At 28.7% G+C, this 23,192-nt stretch overlaps 1 protein-coding gene across 1 annotated transcript in view; it reads left to right on the top strand.

Annotated features, from left to right (window-relative positions):
• Positions 1 to 1,502: 1,502 nt before the first annotated feature.
• LOC111674864 (putative uncharacterized protein DDB_G0277255) overlaps positions 1,503 to 23,192 on the top strand; it is a 51,666-nt gene continuing 29,976 nt past the window's right edge. The window contains exon 1 of the mRNA XM_046949392.1: positions 1,503 to 2,133. The gene's annotated coding sequence lies outside the window, so the exon portion shown is untranslated. The remainder of the gene's footprint in view (positions 2,134 to 23,192) is intronic.

Genomic DNA, 23,192 nt, shown 5'->3' with positions numbered 1-23,192 from the left:
GTTAGTTAGTTAGTTAGTTAGTTAGTTAGTTAGTTAGTTAGTTAGTTAGTTAGTTAGTTAGTTAGTTAGTTAGTTAGTAAGTAAGTTAGTTAGTTAGTTAGTTACTTAGTTAGTTGGTTAGTTAGTTAGTAAGTTAGTTAGTTAGTTAGTTAGTTATTTAGCTATTCCTTTACAGCCTTAATTTTTCTCATGTAAGTATGTCCCCATTTGTTCGCTAATTCCTAGAACGTTTGTGGACATCATACGAATTGGGAATATCCAGCTTACAGGAGTCTTCATATTAAATTTTAATCTTCATTATTCCAACATTTGTATTATATGGTATTACATTTAAATTTTGAAAATATGTTTTCGCTACAATTTTTCTAAAATAATTTCCAGGAAGTTAAAATTGAAAATATGTAAAATAATTTTAATAAAAATTGTGCCACATGCTTACATTAGAGTCCCAACAATGTTTAAAAAGATAAATTGTACACTTATCATAGTTGACGAAAGTGAGTTCATATTTTTTTTTAATACAACAAAAACCGGAAGCGGAAACCACAGTTTATTCCATACAAGTCGAAAAGCATACACTATTCATGTACAAATAAATACTATAAATACTATATATATTATAATATATTTATATATTCAGTGCAAAATGTTAACTATTCATAACATGTGACACATATGTTGTTATTATCTTAAATGTATGTGTGTACAAAACTAACAAAAATAAGAATAAAGAAACAGAATAGTAATTTTATATTTGTATAATTGTTTGTGAATGAGTTTTATATACATATACCTTAACTTAATAAAAACAAAATTGCACATACATTCATGTAATAGGGAGGACTTTAAATAGAAGTCAATTTCTAGGACTAGTAGCTGAATACAAATATTCAATATGTTTACAAATTTTTTATATAAAATACGAAATTCAGTTTTCAAAACTGAAATATTTCGTTTATAATAAAAAGTAAAATAACAGTGGCGAACTACGAAAAAGGTTTTTAAATAATTTTCAACTTTATTGGATCAACCTATTGTATATCCTTATACACATTTACACAAATGTTTATATTAAGGAAGTATATATAACTGTATTTAAACAATTCCTCCATATGTATGTATGTGCATTTGTTTTCATTATTTAGTTTGTTATTATACTTTATACTTTTCTTAGTTAAGCACGTGCTTGTTGTTTTGTTTTGTTTTTTTATTTTATTTATTTTTCTTCCGTAAGTTTTATTTGTATTGTTGGCCCACAAAACAAAACCCACTCACATGTTGAAATCAATATGTAAACAAATTCTCTTTATATACTAGCACGTGTTTTATTTTAATGTAAACAAAAATTTTACCGGCTGATTTACTTAAGAAATTATCCATGCGCTCTTAAGCTTTCAGGAATTTACTCACAAAAGCTTTGGGGGATAAATTAAAGCTTTTTTTCGTATATATCTACGACAACAGTATAAAAATGCTGGAGTTTGCAATAAACAAATCAGTTGAACGTTGCCGTGCGGTTTAGAAGTATTTCGGATACATTGACGGAGCCAACCGGTTAGGCAGCTTCAAAAGGATTATTACTAACTTAAAAGTAGCTTGGAATAAAGGATTATTAGAAAATAACAAACAGCAAAAGGATTAAATATATATTAACAATAGTTTAAAAAAGTCTGTAAAATTACATTTATATAATAAAAACGTAAACAAACATAATTAAATTGTTTATAATTTAAAACAACAAAAATAATTAATAAAATAAAATAAAATAAAATAAATAACCTGTCTATAGAAAACAACAACTTAAAAAACAAATAAGATTTTATAGCAAAGTGCAACAATGAATAAAACTTAAAGAACAAGTATTTAAGATACAAATATAAATTTGCTTTAAACAGTGCGTATGAGTATTATTTAATTAATACAAATTACTCATACTCTGATGTCATTTGAATTAATTATATTAAATAAACGAATGGTGATATAAAATAAACAAATTTTAAAAAAGTGTAAATCAATCAAATCATTAAAGTGTGTTAAGCCAACAATATAAAAAAATATTAAAAATAATATCCAATTATAATTTAATAAGAGGAATACATACATACACGTACATTTATCATTAAATATTATTCGGTAAATAAAAATTAATTAATGTTTATTCAAATATTTAAAAAATGTAGTGCCTTTATTATTTGAATGGATTTTTACAGTGAAACTGACGTTGAAAATTTCATGGACTTATTGCATACCTAGAAATTGATAAATCAAGCTTTTATGATTTTCTGAGAAATATTTTTAAATTATTTTAGTGAGTCTAGTTGCAGGAATTGATATAATAACAATTTTTTTCATGAACTTATTTCATACCTAGAAATTGATAAATTATGCTTTTACGATTTTCGGAGAAATATTTTAAAATTATTTTAGTGAGTCTAGTTCTTGAAATTGATAAATAACGATTTGCTTAGTAATATTTTTAAAAGATTTTTATATTTCAAAATATACGATCATATTGAACTCTACACTCAACTTCTCTATGTTATTTTGTGCGTTCTAATTATCTTTGGATATCTATATATCTTACTATATCGAAGCACTATCGGGTTTCGATATCTACTTATATATCAAAAATTTCGCAGGTCAACGAAATGAAGATTTGTGAAAACTATTGAAACCAATTTGACTGATTTTAATGTATCTTTAGCTGCTAATTCTAAATGTGATATCTGTTTTTTTATTACCTTTTCGAAATTCTGGATCCGTTTTTTTTTTCATTATCTACAAGACAATTCTGCAAGAAATCTTTCTTATAGATTTTTGACTACAAATCCTTTTTTAATTTTTATGGCTCATTCGAATGTGTTTTTTAGCACTTGTTTATAAAGATAAAAGTTTATTAGAGTCCCAAAATACAGTATAAAGTGTCATAGTTATGAAAATTAATTTGGCAGCATTCGACATAAAATTTTGCACAAGTTTTTTATGCAAACAGAAATTATACTGTGATATATCGCTTACATCGAACAATAATTGACCAACCCCAATATAAAGCCCCTTTCGGAAAATTACTCTAAGGATCATAATTGACTTAACAGTAGTAGTAAAGTGACAAAATTCGACATAAACAAGTTGTATAAGAACAAAAATAAATTTTTAAATTTGATTTTAACACTCATAACTTTACCAAATTTAGTGACGATCGTCTCATATTTGATCCTACCCCTCATATTAGATCTCCATTAGAAAAAATTCGCTCTTATGTCACTTAATAATATGTTACACAATAATAGATTGGAACAAAATTGACCAGTCTCCTTACATAAGGCCTTCTTCAGAAAATGACTCTAACGATCATAACTGATCTAATAAAATTGTTAACCATATCCCCACAGAAATTCGTCTTATAGAAATGACTTTAAAGCTCAATAATACCAGCATAGTGGTAAAATTCGTCATAAACAAGTTTATAAGAACACAAATATTTGTACCAAATTTAAAAAGGATGGATTTAAAATTGACCCTACTCCACAATTTCGAAAAAGAAGTGACGACATACAACAGGCTAAAATAGAAGTATAGTGATGAAAATGAAAGGATTAATCAAAGTTACAAAGTTGTGTTTATTGTTTTGTTAGTTTTAATATATTGCTAGTTAATTGAATAGTAAAAATTTTAAAATATATAAATATTTTTTTTTATAAAACAAAATGTGAATAAGAAACTAAAGAGCCACAGCTACACATCTAAAGAGCGGTATTTGGCTCTCGAGCCGTAGTTTACCGAACCCTGATCTATAGCGATGAAATTGGACATTTTAAAGGAACCTTAATATATTTTTTTAAATTTTATAAGGATTGGTTCATAATTGACCCTACCCCCTAAATGAATTTAAGTCTCATTACAGACTTAAAAATAGGAGTATAGTGATGAAATTCTGCATTAATTTTGCGATAAAGTTCAACATTAGCAAAATTTGTATGAAGTCAAATCGTTCTAGAAAATTTGACGAGGATCGTTCCATATTCGACATAAACAATTTTCCTTCGAGCCAAAATCCACTCCTCATATTCATATTAATATCGATATATGTATGTGTAATGGTAAAATTTTAAAATTAAATAAATGATAATAACAAAAGCATTAATTCATAAATATCAAAGATTACATCGTCCGACACTCAAAATTAGACACGAACCGGATAATATACATATGTCTGAAACTATAAATTTAATGGAGAAAAACTGCATTGTTAGATCCTGTGTCCTTTTTAAAAGACTACAAAATTTCAAAAAGTACATTTTTTTAAAAATATTTTAAAATACTTCTACTGATCAAACAATGTAAAATTTTATGTCAAGCTAACAAAAAAATGTAAAATATTTTGTGTTATTTTTAGTTAATTCAGTCCGCATCAAAAGATGTATAAAAAAAATCTTTCAAAATTTTTTTAAGAAAGAATTTAAAAGACATTTTTCACAGATTTTCATCTTAACAGGATAGAATAAAAATAATAGAAAATATTTCTCAACTCTTCTTTTTGGCCTGATACAAAATTTGACATTGTTTGATTAGTAAAAGTATTTTAAAATATTTTTTGAAAAATGTACTTTTTAAAACTTTGCAATGCTTTTAAAAGGACACAGGATGACGAAATGAAAAACTAAAAATGCAGATTTTTTCGCTAAAATTTATAGCATCGGACGTATATCATCCGGTTCTTGTCTAACGGTGTTATTTATAAGAAAGTATTCTTCTTCGGTAATAATTTAATGGTGGGTTTATTTTATAGTTGGAACTAAAGGACACAGGCAGATTATTATAATTTTAAATTGGAAATTACGGGACATTGTTAAAGTCAGAAAGTGAATGAGAAATGAATTTGTTTTGTAACGTATTGTGCAGTCAACTTGGCAATAGACTTTAATTGATGTATTCGTGATAAAATATAGAAAAAATATCGATATTATGAACAAGTTTTATTATCTCAAGCAAGATATTTAATAATAATATCATAAAATAGTGAAATACATTCCATTTTGCGAAAGTGCTTAAAAGACTTGAAGCATCGACCTTTATATTCAATCAGAAGTGAAGTATGTTCTTTAGCATATTAAAAACGTATACTTCTCTGGAAAGTATACCGAACATTTCGGACATCTAACTATATTTTAATGCCTAAAACAACAAAGGTACTTAATAAAGGGTCTTATTCATAAACTATTATCAAAGGTTTATAAATCAAATTTTCATACACCAAAAAGAAGTGACTGAGCAATTGATTCGTATTCTACCTCAATGCCCCAATTTCTAAGAGTTGACATAAAATGCCCATATTGTTATCCTTATAAGAGTAAGTTTTTGAAATATCTCTAGATCTACGTATTGATTGGATGTAATTGTTTATAAAATAATTAATACTTTCATTGAAAATTATTTTTTTTTCAAAACCTAAATTTGATTATAGATAATTTAGCATCATTTTCATTGCACCCTAAACTACCATGGTTATAAATGGTTGGTATATATATAAATGTGTAATACAAAGAAAAAATTCACCTCCGATGACAATGATAATTGGTTTAGTAATAGATTTACTAGTATGGCTATATTTAGTTTTGTAGCAACTATAATCTCTTTATAATATGTTATGTAGATCGAACGATATTAATTATATATTCGATATATTCGAATCTGTAGGTTTGTAATTTTGATATAAATTTAAAAATATTTATTTTGACTTTCGTCTAATAATAATTTGAAAGAATTGATATTAGTATCCTTGAAACTTTAACTGTCTCATTTAATCCTAGCACTCATACAAAGTTCCATTCAGAAATCGGATCGAATGCAAGATGATTTGAAATGAGTAGCGTTTTAAATTTAAATTAAGTTTATTTAATATCTAGTATCTATCAGCGCGTATTCACCAGGAGAAAGGGAAATTATCCACCCCCCAAACCGAAAATTTTTCATACAAAATACAAAAATGAGGAAAAATAAAAATAAGTGAAAAACAAGTATGAAAGTATAGTCGGGCATGGCCGACTATATAATACCCTACGCCATAAGTATATTTTTAAAATTTTTATTTTTCATAAAGAAACTTTTATGTTGAATATTTTCTTAATTCCAAAGTATTTAAGCAATTTATTGATAAAAAAACAAAATTTTCTAAATGAGGCTTTATATAGGTCAAATATGGGCCAATCGTCGGTAAATTTGGGATAAGGATATATTTTTCAATAATAGTTAGTTTTGTTGAATTTCATTGCGATACAAATGGTTACAAGTCAATTTTAGACGTTTGACATTTTTTTGTCATTTGTATGGGGGCTAGGGTCAAATAAGGCCCGATCATTACGAAAATCATTTATACTTATATAAAACTTATTTGTGCCAGTTTTTAGAGAGATAATACAATATTTGACGTAATTATGGCATAAAAAGTCGATTGTATGGGGGCTAGATGAAATAATGGACCGATTGGAACAATTTTCAATAGGCTTCGTCCTGTGCCAAAAAACATGTTTGGTCCAAATTTCATCAAATTATCTTGAAAATTGCGATTCAAAAAAATGATTCTGAATCGATCGATTAATATTTTTGTGTGTTACAAACATCAGCACAAACGTATAATACCCTCCCCACTATAGTGGTGTAGGTATAAAAAACTAAAGTTCCCCACCCAAACAGTCGAGCTGGATCCGCGGCTGGTATCCATGCTAGTTTTCATGTTCAAATTTCAAACATCAAACTGATTAACTGTATTCGTACATTCAAACTTGTTTGAGTTATTTTTATACCCTCCATGATTTTGTCATTCCGTGTGTAACACCAAGAAATATTCATCTGAGACCCAACAAAGTATATATATTCTGGGTCGATTTAGCTATGTCCGTCTGTTCGTCTGTCTGTGTAAAACACGCTCACGATAAAACGAAGCGATAGAATTTAATCAAATTCACCCAAAATGTTCCTCATTTTCCTAAGTTGTTTGGTATTCACATCGGGAAAAGTTATGAATCAAAATTTGAAATAACATCGAAAAAATAAGCATTTTTACACATTCTGATGTAATTTTCTCGAAAACTATGCAAGATAATTTCATAAAAATCGACATACATTCGTTTACACACAAGAGCTCAATCTCTGTACAAAAGTACATATTCCCGGAAATTTAGTTTTTGGTTAATAACTTCCGTCGTAATGTCGATATCTTTACAAAATTTTATAAATTAGAAACTTATGTCAATAGAATTTATTCAGAGGAAAAATTTTTGGATGGATTTATAATTGGTCATAGCTCACATACAAGGTCCCCTACCGAAAAACACTTAAACGCATATAACTCGTTACTTAATTAAGATATCCATATAAAATTTGGTACAAGTATTGCTCTTATATACAGAAATATAACCACACAGAAAAAACTGAAATTCAGTTTTAATTATCAAAATAATTGTATTAAGCAAGTTTTGCACCTATAACCAAAATGATGATATCAATTACCAAATTTGTAAAAAAATATATATATTTTTTCCAAATAACGAATTAATCAGAACAATTAATGTCGATAATTGAAACAAGATTTAACATTGATTAATTCATTAATTGTATAAGTTAAATATTTAATAAATATAAAATTGATATTTTATTAAAACAATCAAATTATTAATCGATTACAAAAACGTTAAAGGAATACTAGACCTTTAACAATGCGTTCAGCATTTACAAAAATTATCACTTTATTGTCACAATTTAACATATAAAGTTTTTCATAAATTGTCAAGAAAGTTGAATATTATATGCCTACAATTTTATTGACTATTTAAGAATTATAAATATTGCACAAAAATTCAAAATAAAATATTAAAAATTAATCTAAAATAGAAAAGAAGGCCAGAAAATTTTTTTCAATCAATTAAAAAATTAATTGAATTAATTAAAAATTTAATCAAATTTTTACACTTAAGTTTCAAACAGTTTCAAATAAACGAGATAATTAAGACAAATAAAAATTTGTTTAAATAAAAAATAAAGAAAATTAAAACATGTTAATTGAAAATAAACTACTGATAATTTTTTCTGTGCATGAAAGTTTCTTTGGATCGGTCTATAATTGGTCATAGCTCACATACAAGGTCCCCTCCCGAAAATTACTTAAACACGCATAACTCATTAATAAATTAAGATATCCATATAAAATTTGGTACAAGTCTTGCTCATATACAATTTATATACATAATTGGACATAGCTCCCATACAAAGTCCTTTTACGAAAATCTCTTAAACGAACATTACTTATTCCAAATAAAGCTATAGCTTTATTATTGTTACATAATTTGGCAAAAATATTAGTTTTGTATACAAAAATTCTATTTCTCCTATACTAGGTCCAGCCCCTAAAAGCGCTTTAACCGTATTTAAAGAGCATTGTCATTTTGTGTAGAACAAAATTATATATCTATTTGTATTTTTAAAATCTCTAAATCTTTCACACACATACATACATGCAAATTACTTCAATAAATCTTGGAATTATGATAGATTTAACTTTTGGGATTTTTTCTATTAAAGACATGAGAAAACTTATTTTTACAAATATTTGACCAATTGAAAAGTAATAACATAAAAGTAGCTTGTGGAGGGTATTTAAGATTCCGCACAGCCGAATATAGCACTTTAACTTGTTTTAATTAGAAAAATTTTTGTATTCATATTTACAATTTAAAAAAATAAATAATAATTTTTCCCTTAATTAAACTTAAACAAAAATTCAAAAAATTTTGTAATTAAAAAAAAATTTTTATTTTCATCAAATATAATATCGATTTTATTTACAATTAAACAATTTTATAGCAATTACTCAAAAAGTTTATCTTTTGTATAATGTTAAAGTATTTAAAGCAAAAATATATAAATTTTTCACATACATATAAAAAAGGAATTTCTGTGTGTGTATGAGTGTAAAAAAGAAAACATATATTAAATTCCATTTCTCAATAATATGTTAAGGTTTTGCTAAAATAAAAATGCCAGAGAAAAAATCAATAAAATAAACCACAATCTTCTTTTCATTTAGCTTAAAAGGGGGAAAAAACGGAAAATAAATCAAGACAATTATTCTTACTTAGTTAGTACTACTTGCATTGTTATTTTTAAAAATTATTGTGGGTGAAATGATGATGAAAATTATGCTAAATAATGGGCCTTTTTAAGTATTATTATATTTTATAAGTATATTTTTATTGTTGTTGCTCTTAAAGTTAAAAAAATATGATTTATTGCTATATAAAGTATATAAATTTATTGTCTACAAATTTTAGGATATAGTCAGCAATAAAATTGTAATTTTAATAATATAAAAACCTAAATTGACTTAAACCATACGTTTGTTTTTAATAGGAATTTTCTTTTGGAATTAATTATAGAACATAGCAAGTAAGAATGTATAGTGTTGTCGACCATATGATATTTTTTACCAATTACGAATATTAAATATGATTTATTTTCTATAATAAATCATTAATGTTGAATTTTACCTTAGTTACAAGATATCTAATAAATTTATTAACGAAAAACTATGTTATTGAAAGAAGACATTAATCCTAGTGGATGGATTTGTATGTGAGCTACAGTAAAATGAATCTCTATTATCAAGATTATTAACCTCCCAGCGAAGTACTTCTCAAAGAATAACATTTGTCATCACTTCAAAAGTATCTCTAAATGTATTTTTTTACCTTCTGTGGAAGTGACATTTAATGACTTTCAAAGAAGCAACTTGTGTTCAGCTAAAATAAAACGAAGTACTTTCTAAAGAATAACATTTATCACCACTTCAAAAGTAATACTAAGTGACGAATACCTTCTGTGGCAGTTATGTTTAATGAATCTTTTGTATTAAGTGTGTCTAATGTGTAAAAATTATTTAAGTCAAATTAAACAAAAAAAGAACATCTCTCCCTTGACAAGCCTATCTTAAAATCATCAGCGTTTTCATGGAGTAAATTCTACTTCTTTTTCGCTTCTTTAGAAGTTCTTTTTTTCGGTGGATTTACTTAAAACATAGTTGAGCCAATTTTTAGTGAGATACAAATATGTTTACTATAATAATGAGCCATATATGGTGGGGGAATAGGTGAAATAATGTATCGATTTCAATAATTTTTAACAGCCTTCGTCATTGGATCCAGAAAAGAATATAAAACAAATTTTATTTAATTATCTATGAAACCTGGAGCATAAAGTTTACACTGACATACAAATATGATTCCTAGCCGATTGCTTAAGTTATGACAAGTTGGCTTTAAAAAAGTGCAATTCGAGCAATTCTAGCTTATGCATCATAATAATTTGGTGGACTTCTTAGGAAAAAAGTGTAATATAACACCCCTATAGAGAGTTCAGCGAACTGACCAAAAGTGGATATAGAACATGTCATCAATGTAGGAATCCATTGCTATCCAGATGGCTCTAAATTGGGTGACAAAGTGAGTCTGGGGTTCTATATTAAAGACCCATAAGGAGATATGGTGACCATACGGCTTTATATATTTACCGAAAGGTGATAGAATTAAATTTAAGACCGAATTGGATTGTAGGAAATAATAAACTGTTTATTCTCCCAGAGGTAAGATTTACATCATATGGTTACCAGGCCACTTCGGCCGAAAGGGCAAATGTCAAAAACTGTCCTTTCGTTTTTGACATTTGCTCTAAAGAGAAGGGGACTCGAGATAGTTAACCTGATAAAGGCAAAACCATTTGACGCAACTAAGTCTGAAAGGTCATAGAATTAAATTTAAGACCGAATTGGATTTTATGATATGGTTACCAGGCCACTTCGGCCGAAAGAGCAAATGTAATTGGTCTAAAGAGAAGTGGACGTGAGATAGTTAACCTGATGAAGGCAAAACCATTCGACGCAACTAAATCTGAAACTAAAAATATGTGTTAGATAATAGGAATAACATTCCTCATTGAAAAATAAAAATTCCGTGAACAATTTCGTTTTTTTTTTCATGAAAAGAAGAACCAAAAAAACCTGAGAGTGACCTGGGATTACTTTTTTGGATTTGATGTAGTATAGATTTCTAAACATTGAAGAATAATAATTCAGTGGACAATTCTTTTTGTTCATAAAAAGAAGAACACAAAAGACGCGATAGTGCACTATGTTAATTTCTTTGGATTTGATGTAGTGTACCTTCTCCTATCAACCTAACCTATACTTATATAATACTTAGATATGTCGATTTTTGAAAAGATAGTAAAATAGATCTAATCCATATCAAGATATAAAAATTGGGCCAATCCTTAAAAAATTGATAACTAATGGAGTTAATGTTTGTATAAAAGTTATTTGCAGTTATTTTATCGTAATACTAGCTATACCCAGTGTGCTTCGCTACCCTCATCGTAATGGAATAAAATAAATATCATTATTGTAAATGTATATATATATATATATATATATATATTATATATATATATATATAATATATTATATATATTTATATATATATATTATATATTATATATTATATATATATATATATATATATATATATAATATATATTATATATATATATATATATATATAATTATATTATATATATATATATATCTGCAATATCAAAAATTCCCCTTTTAGAGAACTCTTTAAGTTTGATTGATTCTAGCCTCAATATTACAGAAAATTAGAAAAAACAGTTGAAGAACGAACAAGTAAGAGTGTTATATTCGGCCATGCCGAATCTTATATACCCACCATCAAATCATTCATGTTTATGTAGAATTTTACTGATGTACTCACATTTTTGAGTCAGTAATAAGTCTTAAAATCATTTTCAGAAGGGGACCTTGGTAGGTTCAATTATGGACCCATTCTCATTAAATTCAAAAAATGAATTTAGTTCCTATAAAACTTTTTTATGTCGAATTTTATTGCTTTATATATATGTATGTTATGAGCAGATATGAGCATTAAAGTCAAGGCGACCTAATATGGGAGATAAGGATTATAAGGATCGATCCTTATAAAAATTGATAGGGAGATTTTGGCTCGCACGAAACTTGTTTGTGTAGAATTTTGTAGTAATGAGCGATGAATTCATTTCCTAAAGGGGACCTTATTTGGGGGGTCAGACAATAATGGACCCATCCTTATAAAATTTATGAAAATGATTTTAGTTGCTATAAAACTTTTGTATGTCGAATATTATTGTTATATATATACTTCTTAAGGTAGATATGAGCATTAAAGTCGTTTTCTGAAAGGGACCTTATAGGTGGGATAGGGTCAATTATAGACTAATCCTTATAAAATTCTAAAAAGAGATTTATGTTTCCGTAAAACATATTTGTGCCGAATTTCACTGCTATCGATGCTTCTCTTAACCAGTTATGGGCGATAAAGTAATTTTCCGAAGGGGACTTTATATGGGGGTTAGGGTCAATTATGGACCGATCCTTATAGAATTCTACGGAGAGATTTATGTCCTCATAAAGCATGTTTGTGCCAAACAAAACCTCTATTGATGCTTCTGTTAGGCAGTTATGGGCGATAAAGTCATTTTCTGAAGGGGACTTTGTATGGGGGGTTGGGTCAATTGTGGACCGATCCTTATAGAATTCTACGAAGAGATTTATGTTCCCGTAGAACATGTTTGTGCTGAATTTCACTGCTATTGATGCTTCTCTTAGCTAGTTATGGGCGATAAAGTCATTTTCTGAAGGGGACTTTATATGGGGGGTAGGGTCAATTATGGACCGATCCTTATAAAATTCTACAAAGAGATTTATGTCACCATAAAACATGTTTGTTCCGAATTACACCGCTATTGATGCTTCTGTTAGTCAGTTGTGAGCGATAAAGTCATTTTCTGAAGGGTACTTTATATGGGGGTAGGGTCAATTATTGACCGATCCTTATAAAATTCTACGAAGAGATATATGTCCTCATAAAACATATTTGTGCCGAATTATACCGCTAATGATGCTTCTGTTAGTCAATTATGGGTGATAAAGTCATTTTCTGAAGGGGACTTTGTATGGGGGGTAGGGTCAATTATGGACCGATCCTTATAAAATTCTACGAAGAAATTTATGTTCCCGTAGAACATGTTTGTGCCGAATTTCATTGCTATTGATGCTTTTCTTAGCCAGTTATGGGCGATAAAGTCATTTTCTGAAGGGGACTTTATATGGGAGGTAGGGTCAATTATGGACCGATCCTTATAAAATTCTACGAAGAGATTTATGTCACCATAACACATGTTTGTGTCGAATTACACCGCTATTGCTGCTTCTGTTAGTCAGTTGTGAGCGATAAAGTCATTTTCTGAAGGGGACTTTATATGGGGGGTAGGGTCAATTATTGACCGATCCTTATAAAATTCTACGAAAAGATTTATGTCCCCATCAAACATGTTTGTGCCGAATTATACCGCTATTGATGCTTTTGTTAGTAAGTTATGGGCGATAATGTCATTTTCTAAAGGGGGCCTTATATGGGGGCTAGGCGAAATCGTGGACCGATATTGCCCATTTTCAATACCAAACGAACTGAGTCAACTATAAGTAACTGTGAAAAATTTCAGCTCGCTAGCTACTTCTGTTTGGACTCTATCGTGTTTTCAACAGACAGACAGACGGACAGACGGACGGACATGGCTAGATCGTCTTAGAATCTAATAAGGACCCAGAATATATATACTTTTATGGGTCTTAGACGAATATTTCAATGTGTTACAAACGGAATGACAAAAACAATATACCCCCCATCTTTTTTGATGGTGGGTATAATAATAATCTACAAACTAGAGTGCTATATTCGACTGTGCCGAATCTTAAATACCCTCCACCAGCAAGCAACTTTTTTATTAAAACCCATTTAACTATATGATTTTTCAATATTTCGACAAAACTAATGCTTGCCTCAAATAAAAATATTTGTATATTTACAATTTGTGTCGGGTTTTATTCCGACATCTATATTTTTAATTTAAATGATTTTTGAAACGAGGTTGATGTCCTTATTTCAGAGTTATATAGGCCTGATATAAACATTTTACAATTAATGTGTTATTAAGTGATTTTTAAAAATGAACCGGATATATATACAAAATACGCATTTACGTCGAATTTTATTCCGATAACTTCGATTATCAATATGCGTTTAAGTTATTTTCGAAAAATGATTTGTATGCCAATAAAAATAATAATTTGAATTCTACCCCCAATTGCGTAAAAAAATTATTTCTGAAGTGGGACATCTAAGCCAGATATGACCAAAAATGGGCCGCATAAAAAAAATTGTTGAGTGGTTTATATGTTACAAAACATATTCAAATCGAATTTTGTCCCGATAATACAATAAAATATGTATATGCGTTTAAGTGACTTTTAAAAGTAGACATTATATAAGAGTCAATTACGGGTTTATCTAGAAAAAATTTCCTAAAGGGAGTTATTTGTATGAAAACAAAACATTTTTGCTTCGAATTTTATCACAGTTGCCTAATTATAAGAACTATGTCCGGGAAGATCGGGAAATTTTATCTGACAAAAAGTTTTGTAAAATAGTTTATATCTGCATGTAACATACTCAAGTCGAATTTTATGCCGATAGCTTTATTTATCAATGAAATATGTCATTTTAACTTATTTTCGGAAGTGGGCCTTCTATGGCAGCTATGACCAATTGTGGACCGATCCGAAAAAAAATTGTGCAGATAGCTTTTTTATGAATGAAATATGTATATATATATATATATATATATATATATATATATATATATATATATATATATATATATATATATATATATATATATATATATATATATAGAGCATACAGCATACCATCCGATTCTGATCAGTATTATTCCTATTCTATTGTAAAATGAAATGCACATTTATTTCATCTCGTTTTTTTTAATTTTTATAGTCTCCACCACCATCAGTGGTGATAGGAGGTATATTTAAGTTTGTCATTCCGTGTATAACACCAATAAATATTTATCTGAGTCTCAACAATGTATATATATTCTGGGTCCTTATCAAATTCTACGTCGATAACTATGTCTGTCCGTCTGTCTGCCTAAATCACGCTCACGTTTAAACTAAGCAAAGGAAGTCAGCCAAATTCACCGATAATATTCAATATTGTCTTAAGCAGTTTGGTACTGAAAATGGGCAAAATCGATTCACAACGGGAAAAGTTATGAATCAAAATTTAACCTCGAAAAAATAAGCATTCAGATGTAATTTTCTCGAAAACTATCCACGATAATTCCGTGAAAATCATTACACGTTCGTTTCTACATAAGAGCTTGACCTCTGCTGAAAGTTGCCAGCATCAGTCCAGAATTTGATATACCTCCCATACAAAAGTACACATTCCCGGAAAAATGGGTTTTTGTTAATAACTTCATTAACAATGCCGATATCTTCACAAAATTTTACAAATTAAAATCTTATGCCAATAGAATTCATTCAGAAAAAATTTTCTGGATCGGTCCATAATTGTACATAGCTCCGATACAAGGTCCCCACCCGAAGATCACATTTTTCATTGCCAAATTAGGATATCCATATAAAATTTGGTACATATAATTTAGTATAAGTAATGCTCATATGCATATAAAGATTACTGTGAAAGGTTTTTCCGATCAGTCCATAATTGGTCATAGTCCCCATACAAGGTCCCCTGCCGAAAATCAATTAAACGCGCATAACTCATTACTTAATTAAGATATCGATATGAAATTTGGTACAAGTATTGCTCTTGTATACAGAAATATTACCAAGAAAGTATTTTTGTATCTGTTCATAATTGGTCGTAGCTCCCATACAAAGTCCCCTCCCAAAAATCACTTAAACGCCATAACTCATTACGAAATTATGGTATCCATATACAGTTTGTCATAAGTGTTGCTCATATACAGATAAATAATACTGTGAAATTTTTTCGGATCAGTTCATAACTGGTCATAGATAGATCCCATACAAAGTCCCTTCCAGAAAAATACTGGAAAGAAAAATACTCATTATCAAATAGTGATATCCATTAAATATTTGCCATAAATATTATTTTTGTACACATAAATGTTATTTCGAAATGTTTTCACGATCGGACCATCCTTGGTCATAGCTCTCATACAAGGTTCTCTCCCGAAAATCTCTTAACGTACGAAATTCATTAAAAATATTAATATCAATACATTTAGCAAAAATACTGCTTTTAAAATAGTTTTACGATCGGTCAATATTTGGTCATAGCTCTCATACTAGGTCCCCTCCAGAAAATCACCTAAATTCACAATATTCATTACCAAATAATGATATAGATACAAAATTTTGAAATGTTATCTTTATATACATAATTGGATATAACTCTCATACAAAGTCCTTTTACAAAAATCTCTTAAACGCACATTTCTTATTACTTAATAAAGCTATTTCAAGATTTTTTTCACGATCGGTTCATAAGATGGGTGCCGTCAGTCCTATATATATGTAGCTGGTGGTGGGTATTTAAGATTCAGACAGACATAGTTATCGACGTAGAATTTGATAAGGACCCAGAATATATATACATTGTTGAGACTCAGATAAATATTTATTGGTGTTATACACGGAATGACAAACTTAAATATACCCTCTATCACCACTGATGGTGGTGGAGACTATAAAAATTAATAAAAAAACGAGATGAAATAAATGTGCATTTAATTTAACAATAGAAAAGGAATAATACTGATCAGAATCGGATGCTATGCTATGCTGTATGCTCTACACAAAATTTTCCTATTGACATATTAGTATACAATCAGAATCGTTTTAATTTGTAATAACTTGGGGACTTCTGGGTTGTTTTGTCTTCGCACTTTCTCACTTAAAATTGTTTTGTTTTTGGTTTTGCGCATGTTCAAAACTATTTAAAAAGTTTTGTACATTATGGAAACGTTTGCGAAATGCTTCGTTTGTTTATTCATTTTTTCTTTAAAGAAAAAAAGAAAAAAAATCTCTTCAGATTATGTGTAGATTTATCGGATATAATTCTTAAACCGTTCTATTATTTACTTCAGAAAATGTACAGACTACTCTCCTTTATGTCTGAAAATTATATATGAATAAAAATCAAATTGTCATCAGCCAATGTGCATATTAGTCTCATAATTGTCGTAGCACTGAAATTCCCTTTCGACAATGTGCAGACTTCAGAAATTGTGCAGAAAATTCTAAAACAAGAAAAATTTGCCGATTATTCTGTCAAATGTCTGATAGAAATTTAGAAATTCGTTAAAAATTCTGATAAAGTACAAGAATTATTTCAGAAATTTTCTAACATCAGACATCTGAAAAAATTGTTTACTGGGTACATGCATATAGAAATTTATGTAAAGTAAGGCATTTTTTTATAAAACTTGATAATTAAAATCGTATTTTTTGTGTTACAATATCCTTTTTAAATTTTTACATAATCAAACATAAAGTTGCAACAAACAGTAAAATTATATGAGAAGTGTATTAATATGTGTGTGTGTTAAAAATTCATTCCATTCATGTATTTGTTATTATTGTTGCTGTTTCTTTTGCCTTTTTTTATACCCACCATCAAAAACGATGGGGGCATATTGATTTTGTTATTCCGTTTGTAACACATCAAATTATTGGCCATAGACCCACAAAAGTATATATATTCGTTAAATTCTAAGACGATCTAGCTATGTCTGTCCGTCCGTCTGTCTGTTGAAAGCACGATAGAGTCCGAATGGAAAGAGCTTCACATAAATATTTCTTATACGTAAGGTTTTTTTGGTATTGAAAATGGACAATATCGGATAACCCCCAGACAGGTGACCCCTCGAAAAGCAGCTAACTTGTTTAAAAACTTGTTTAAAAATACGAATATAGCGAAAAATTCGACATAAGTAAGTTTCTTATGATCACTATGCAAAATTTTATGAGAATCGGTCCATAATTGACCGTATCCCCCATATAAGGTCACCTAAAAAAATGTCTTTAACGCTCATTACTGGCTTAAAAATACTAGTATATGTATAGATGAAATTCGACATAAGTATGTTTCATACGAGTCAAAATCTATCTAAAAAATTTTATGAGGATCGGTCCATGATTGAACCTACCGCCCATATAAGATTTCTAAAAATACGATTGTAGCGATGAAATTCGTCACAAATTTATTTAATACAATTCTGTCTAAGGTTTCCTTCAGAAAATTACTTTAACACTTACAACTGTCCTTAAAATACGAGTATATAGATGAAATTCGACATAAGTAAGTTTCATTCGAGTCAAACAAGGTTTTATGGTGGGTATATAAGATTCGGCATAGCCGAATATAACACTCTTACTTGTTATATTTATGTTTATATTTTAATAAACATTCAACACTTTTTATTTCTATAGAGTCGGTTAATGAGAGTGAGTTTTCATTGAGACTGTGGTTCGTAAGCTGAATAGATGCCTGTCTGTCTGCCTGAATGCATTGCTGCGAGTCTGTCGATTCTGTAGTTGACTGGCTGGCTGTTTGGTTCATTGTTTTGTTATCATTATGTATGTATTCTTTACTTCTTTAACTGCAAATAGAGTAAGACAAAATAAAAACAAAATGCAACATTATACTTTTTGCCTTTTCTGTTCTGTTTGCATATTATAGATGATGCGTTTTTAATTAATTAGTTGCCATGTAATATATACATTTTATAAATTTCCATGAATATATGTTTTGCAGCTTATTTTCATTACCTTTCTTTTATTTAGCTATGTCTTTATTGTTTTATTTTAATTGAGCTTCCGGCATTATAATTAATATTTTCCAGGTGTGGTAAATTTATGCACTCATGCATGTTCAACATATATATACATATATTTATTTATATTTACAATTTGCATACATTAATATAGTCCTTTATCAGAAGATATTATGCTGAAATAATCTTACATTTAAAAACATATTTTGATTATGTTTGAAAAAATTTGTTAAAAAATGTTATTGGAATGTTTCCCTTTATTTTTGTTAAGTGTTAGTATATCATTTTAGTTTTGGGTGTATCCTAATATATTTAATAATACTTTTATTCATTATATTTATATAATTATTTAAAATTAATATTTTAATTTCAATATCTTCATCCCAAATAGTAGTACGTATGTAGTCCAAATTTCAGCTCTTTAGCTTTAACCGTTTAGGCTGTGCGATGATGAATCAGTCAATCAGTCAGTCAGTCAGTAACGTTAGAATTTTATATATATAGATTAATTTTTTTAGTAAAGTGTGAACATTCAAGTAATTTTCTAAAGGGGACTTTATATAGGTATAGGTGAAATAATGGACCGATTTTAACTACATATTTTTAATAGACTTCATTATTGGACGCGTAAGTGCCAAAATTCATTAAAATAACTTACAAAATGCTCAAAATGTTTACATGGACACAAAGATAGGCAAAAAGATAGACAGACAGGCAGACGGAAGGAAGGATGAATAGACTGACGGACTCAGAAAGTGATTCTGTGCTGATTGGTGTAGGACCAATATGTTTTGGTGTTGAAACAACACCATGTTAGTAGTGTAGGGTATAAAAATATAAAAAATATATTTTTATACCCTCCACCACCATCAGTGGTGACAGAGGGTATATATAACTTTGTCATTCAGTGTGTAACACCAAGAAGTATTCATCTGAGACCCAACAAAGTATATATATTCTGGGTTCTTATCAAATTCTGAGTCGATCTAGCTATGTCCGTCTGTCTGTGTAAAACACGCTCACGATAAAACGAAGCAATGGAATTTAACCAAATTCTCCCAAAATGTTCTTCGTTTTCCTAAGTTGTTTGGTATTGAAAATGGGCAAAAATCGGTTCACATCGGAAAAAGTTATGAATCAAAATTTGAAACAACCTCGAAAAAAATAGGCATTTTTTACACATTCTGATATAATTTTCTCGAAAACTATGCAAGATAATTCCATAAAAATCGGCATACATTCGTTTCCACACAAGAGCTTAATCTCTGCGTAAAATCGCCAGAATCGGTTCACAATTTCGTATACCTCCCATACAAATGTACAAATTCCCGGATATTTGGTTTCTTGTTAATAACTTCCGTCGTAATGTCGATATCTTCACAAAATTTTAGAAATTGAAATTTTATGACAATAGAATTAATTCAGCGGAAAAATTTTTTTGGTGGGTCCATAATTGGTCATAGCTCCCATACAGGGCCCCCTTCCGAAAATCACTTAAACGCGCACAACTCATTACTAAATTAAGATATCGATATAAAATTTGGTATAAGTATTGCTCTTATATACGGAAATATTACAATTAAAAGCTTTTTTGGATCGGTCCATAATTGGTCATAGCTCCCATACAAGGTCCCCTCCCGAAAATCAGTTAAACCCGCATAACTCATTACTAAATTAAGATATCGTTATAAAATTTGGTACAAGTATTGCTCTTACACATAGAAGTATTACAATGCAAGATTTTTTGGATCGGTCCATATTTGGTCATAGCTCCCATACAAGGTCCCCTCCCGAAAATCACTTAAACGCGCTTAACTCATTACTAAATTAAGATATCGATATAAAATTTAGTACAAGTATTGCTCTTATATACAGAAATATTACAATGAAAGTTTTTATGGATCGGTTCATAATTGGTTATAGCTCCCATACAAGGTCCCCTCCCGAAAATCACTTAAACGCGCAAAACTCATTAGTAAATCAAGATATCGATATAAAATTTGGTACAAGTATTGTACTCAAGCATGTAACTCATTACCTAATTAAGATATCCATATAAAATTTGGTACAAGTATTGATCATATATAAAAAAATATTACTAAGGAATTTTTTTCCATCGGTCTATAACTGGTCATAGCTCCCATACAAAATCTTCTCCCGAAAATCACTAAAACGCACATAACTCATTACTTAATTAAAATATCCATATAAAGTATGGCGCAAGTGTTGCTCATATACAGAGAAATAATATTGTGAAATGTTTTTTCAATCGGTCCATAAATGATCATAGCTCCCACACAAGGTCCCTCTTAGAAAAACACACATACAAGTTTCCCTTCCGAAAATCAGAAAATACGCACATAACTCATAACCAAATATTGATATCCATACATTTATCAAATATATTGCTCTTATATACATAAATTCACTATAAAATTGTTTTACGATCGGTCCATATTTGGTCATAGCTCTCATACTAGTTCCAGGAAATCACTTAGATACACAATATTTATTACCAAGTAATGATATAGATGCAAAATTCTAAATTTTGTCTTTATATACATAATTGGACATAGCTCCCATACAAAGTCCTTTTTCGAAAATCTCTTAAACGCACATTACTTATTACCAAATTAAGCTATTGATACATTATTTGGCAAAAATATTAGTTTTGTACTTATACTTCTATTTCTCCTATATTAGGTCCAGCCCCTAAAAGCACTTTAACCGTATTTAAAGAGCATTATCAATTTGTGTTGAACAAAATTTTGTGTAGAACATAATTATAAATGGAATTGTAATAGATTTAACTTATAGGATTTTTTCTATTAAAGACATGAGAAAACTTATTTCTACAAATATTTGATCAATTAGAAAAGTAATAACATAAAAGCAGCTGGTGGAGGGTATTTAAGATTCGGCACAGCCGAATATAACACTCTAACTTGTTATAGCAAAATATTTTTTTAAAGTGTCTTTAATTATTCCCTTATGTATAGTTTATTTCATTTAATTTTCGGATCTTAATTAAGCAGCCATTAAATTGCTTTAAAGTCTTAAAGTGTTTATTTGTTTGTTTGTTTGTTTGTTTTTTCTTTTGCCAGAATTAAAATTTTTCATTTCACCTTTATTTATTTGACAAGATTATTATTTTCATTGTGTAACTTTAAGAAAAAGTCTTACAAAACCATTTACATGATTACAACTTAATTAAAATGAAAATTGTATTTGTTTTTGTATAAACAAAACCTCATTTTAAAAAATTCAAAAGGTTTAACCAATAAGAAAAAAAACAGTTAAATAAAGCAAGTAAACAAATTAAAGAAAGTTAAGACGAATAATTTATAACCCTACATATTTAAATTAATGCATACTTAGCATATAACTTTAGTTACTATAAACGAATTTTTAATTAAACTAAAAATAAAAATAAAATATTTATTCCGTATAACTATATATAAGTAATGAATTGCTGCAACATATCATTCGTTTAGCAAAACATGTGGTTGTCACAACGAAAAGATTTTGTTATTCTACGAATACACACATATATTACGCATTAAAGATGAACATTTCTATTTTAGTTGTAATTTTCAAAGAAAAAAAAAACTCTCTTAGATCTTATAAATAGAAAACATCTTTTTCCTTAATCTGATTATGTTCTGTTAATGTTACATACCAGATACCAATGTTAAAATACATTATCCATATACAGCTCCCTCTTTGTTAAGTAAAGTCTATTGTATAGCTTTTCCATTACTTGTTCTTTTTTTAACATTTCTGGTTATGTTTTCCAGGAACAACGAAAATTTAAGCAAAACGTTCTTTATAAAGGATTTATTTTTGTCTTTCTAAGGAGTTGGGTTAACCTTGAGGCCAAATTAAAATATATTTTTATTCTTTATTTCTATAAACATTTCAAGTATAGAGTTTTACAAAAACATTGCAAACTTCTGTTTTATTCTTAATCATCATTTAATTATTTTTTTTTTAGCGTGAAATTATTAAAAATTTTTATTACTGATTTTGTATAAGATAAAAGAAATACACCTATAGGGCCCGTTGTGCGCCCTGTAGAAGAAAAATCCGTTTCTTGGACGAAATTAATAAGAATTTTTCAATCTTTGTTCGTAAGGAATGTTATTTCCGTAATGATATCACTCTCAAGATACTTGTAGCGATCTTCGACAAATGCCTGACAATGGCAAGAAATGTGCTCCCTCTGTCCTCTGAATCCGTTCTATCCACCGTTTCTTTATAGCAAGGGATTCTATCAGTCATATTTATATCCTACACCACTTTGGGGAGGGTATATTAGGTTTGTGCTGATGTTTGTTATGCACAATAATATTGGTCCTATACCATTTTCTGAGTCGATTTAGCTATGTTCGTCCGTCTGTCCGTCC

Source organism: Lucilia cuprina, chromosome 4 (assembly GCF_022045245.1).
Source record: "Lucilia cuprina isolate Lc7/37 chromosome 4, ASM2204524v1, whole genome shotgun sequence".
Classification (NCBI taxonomy): domain Eukaryota; kingdom Metazoa; phylum Arthropoda; class Insecta; order Diptera; family Calliphoridae; genus Lucilia; species Lucilia cuprina.
Note: the sequence above shows the minus strand (reverse complement) of the source record. Positions and strands in the feature narration are given on the sequence as shown.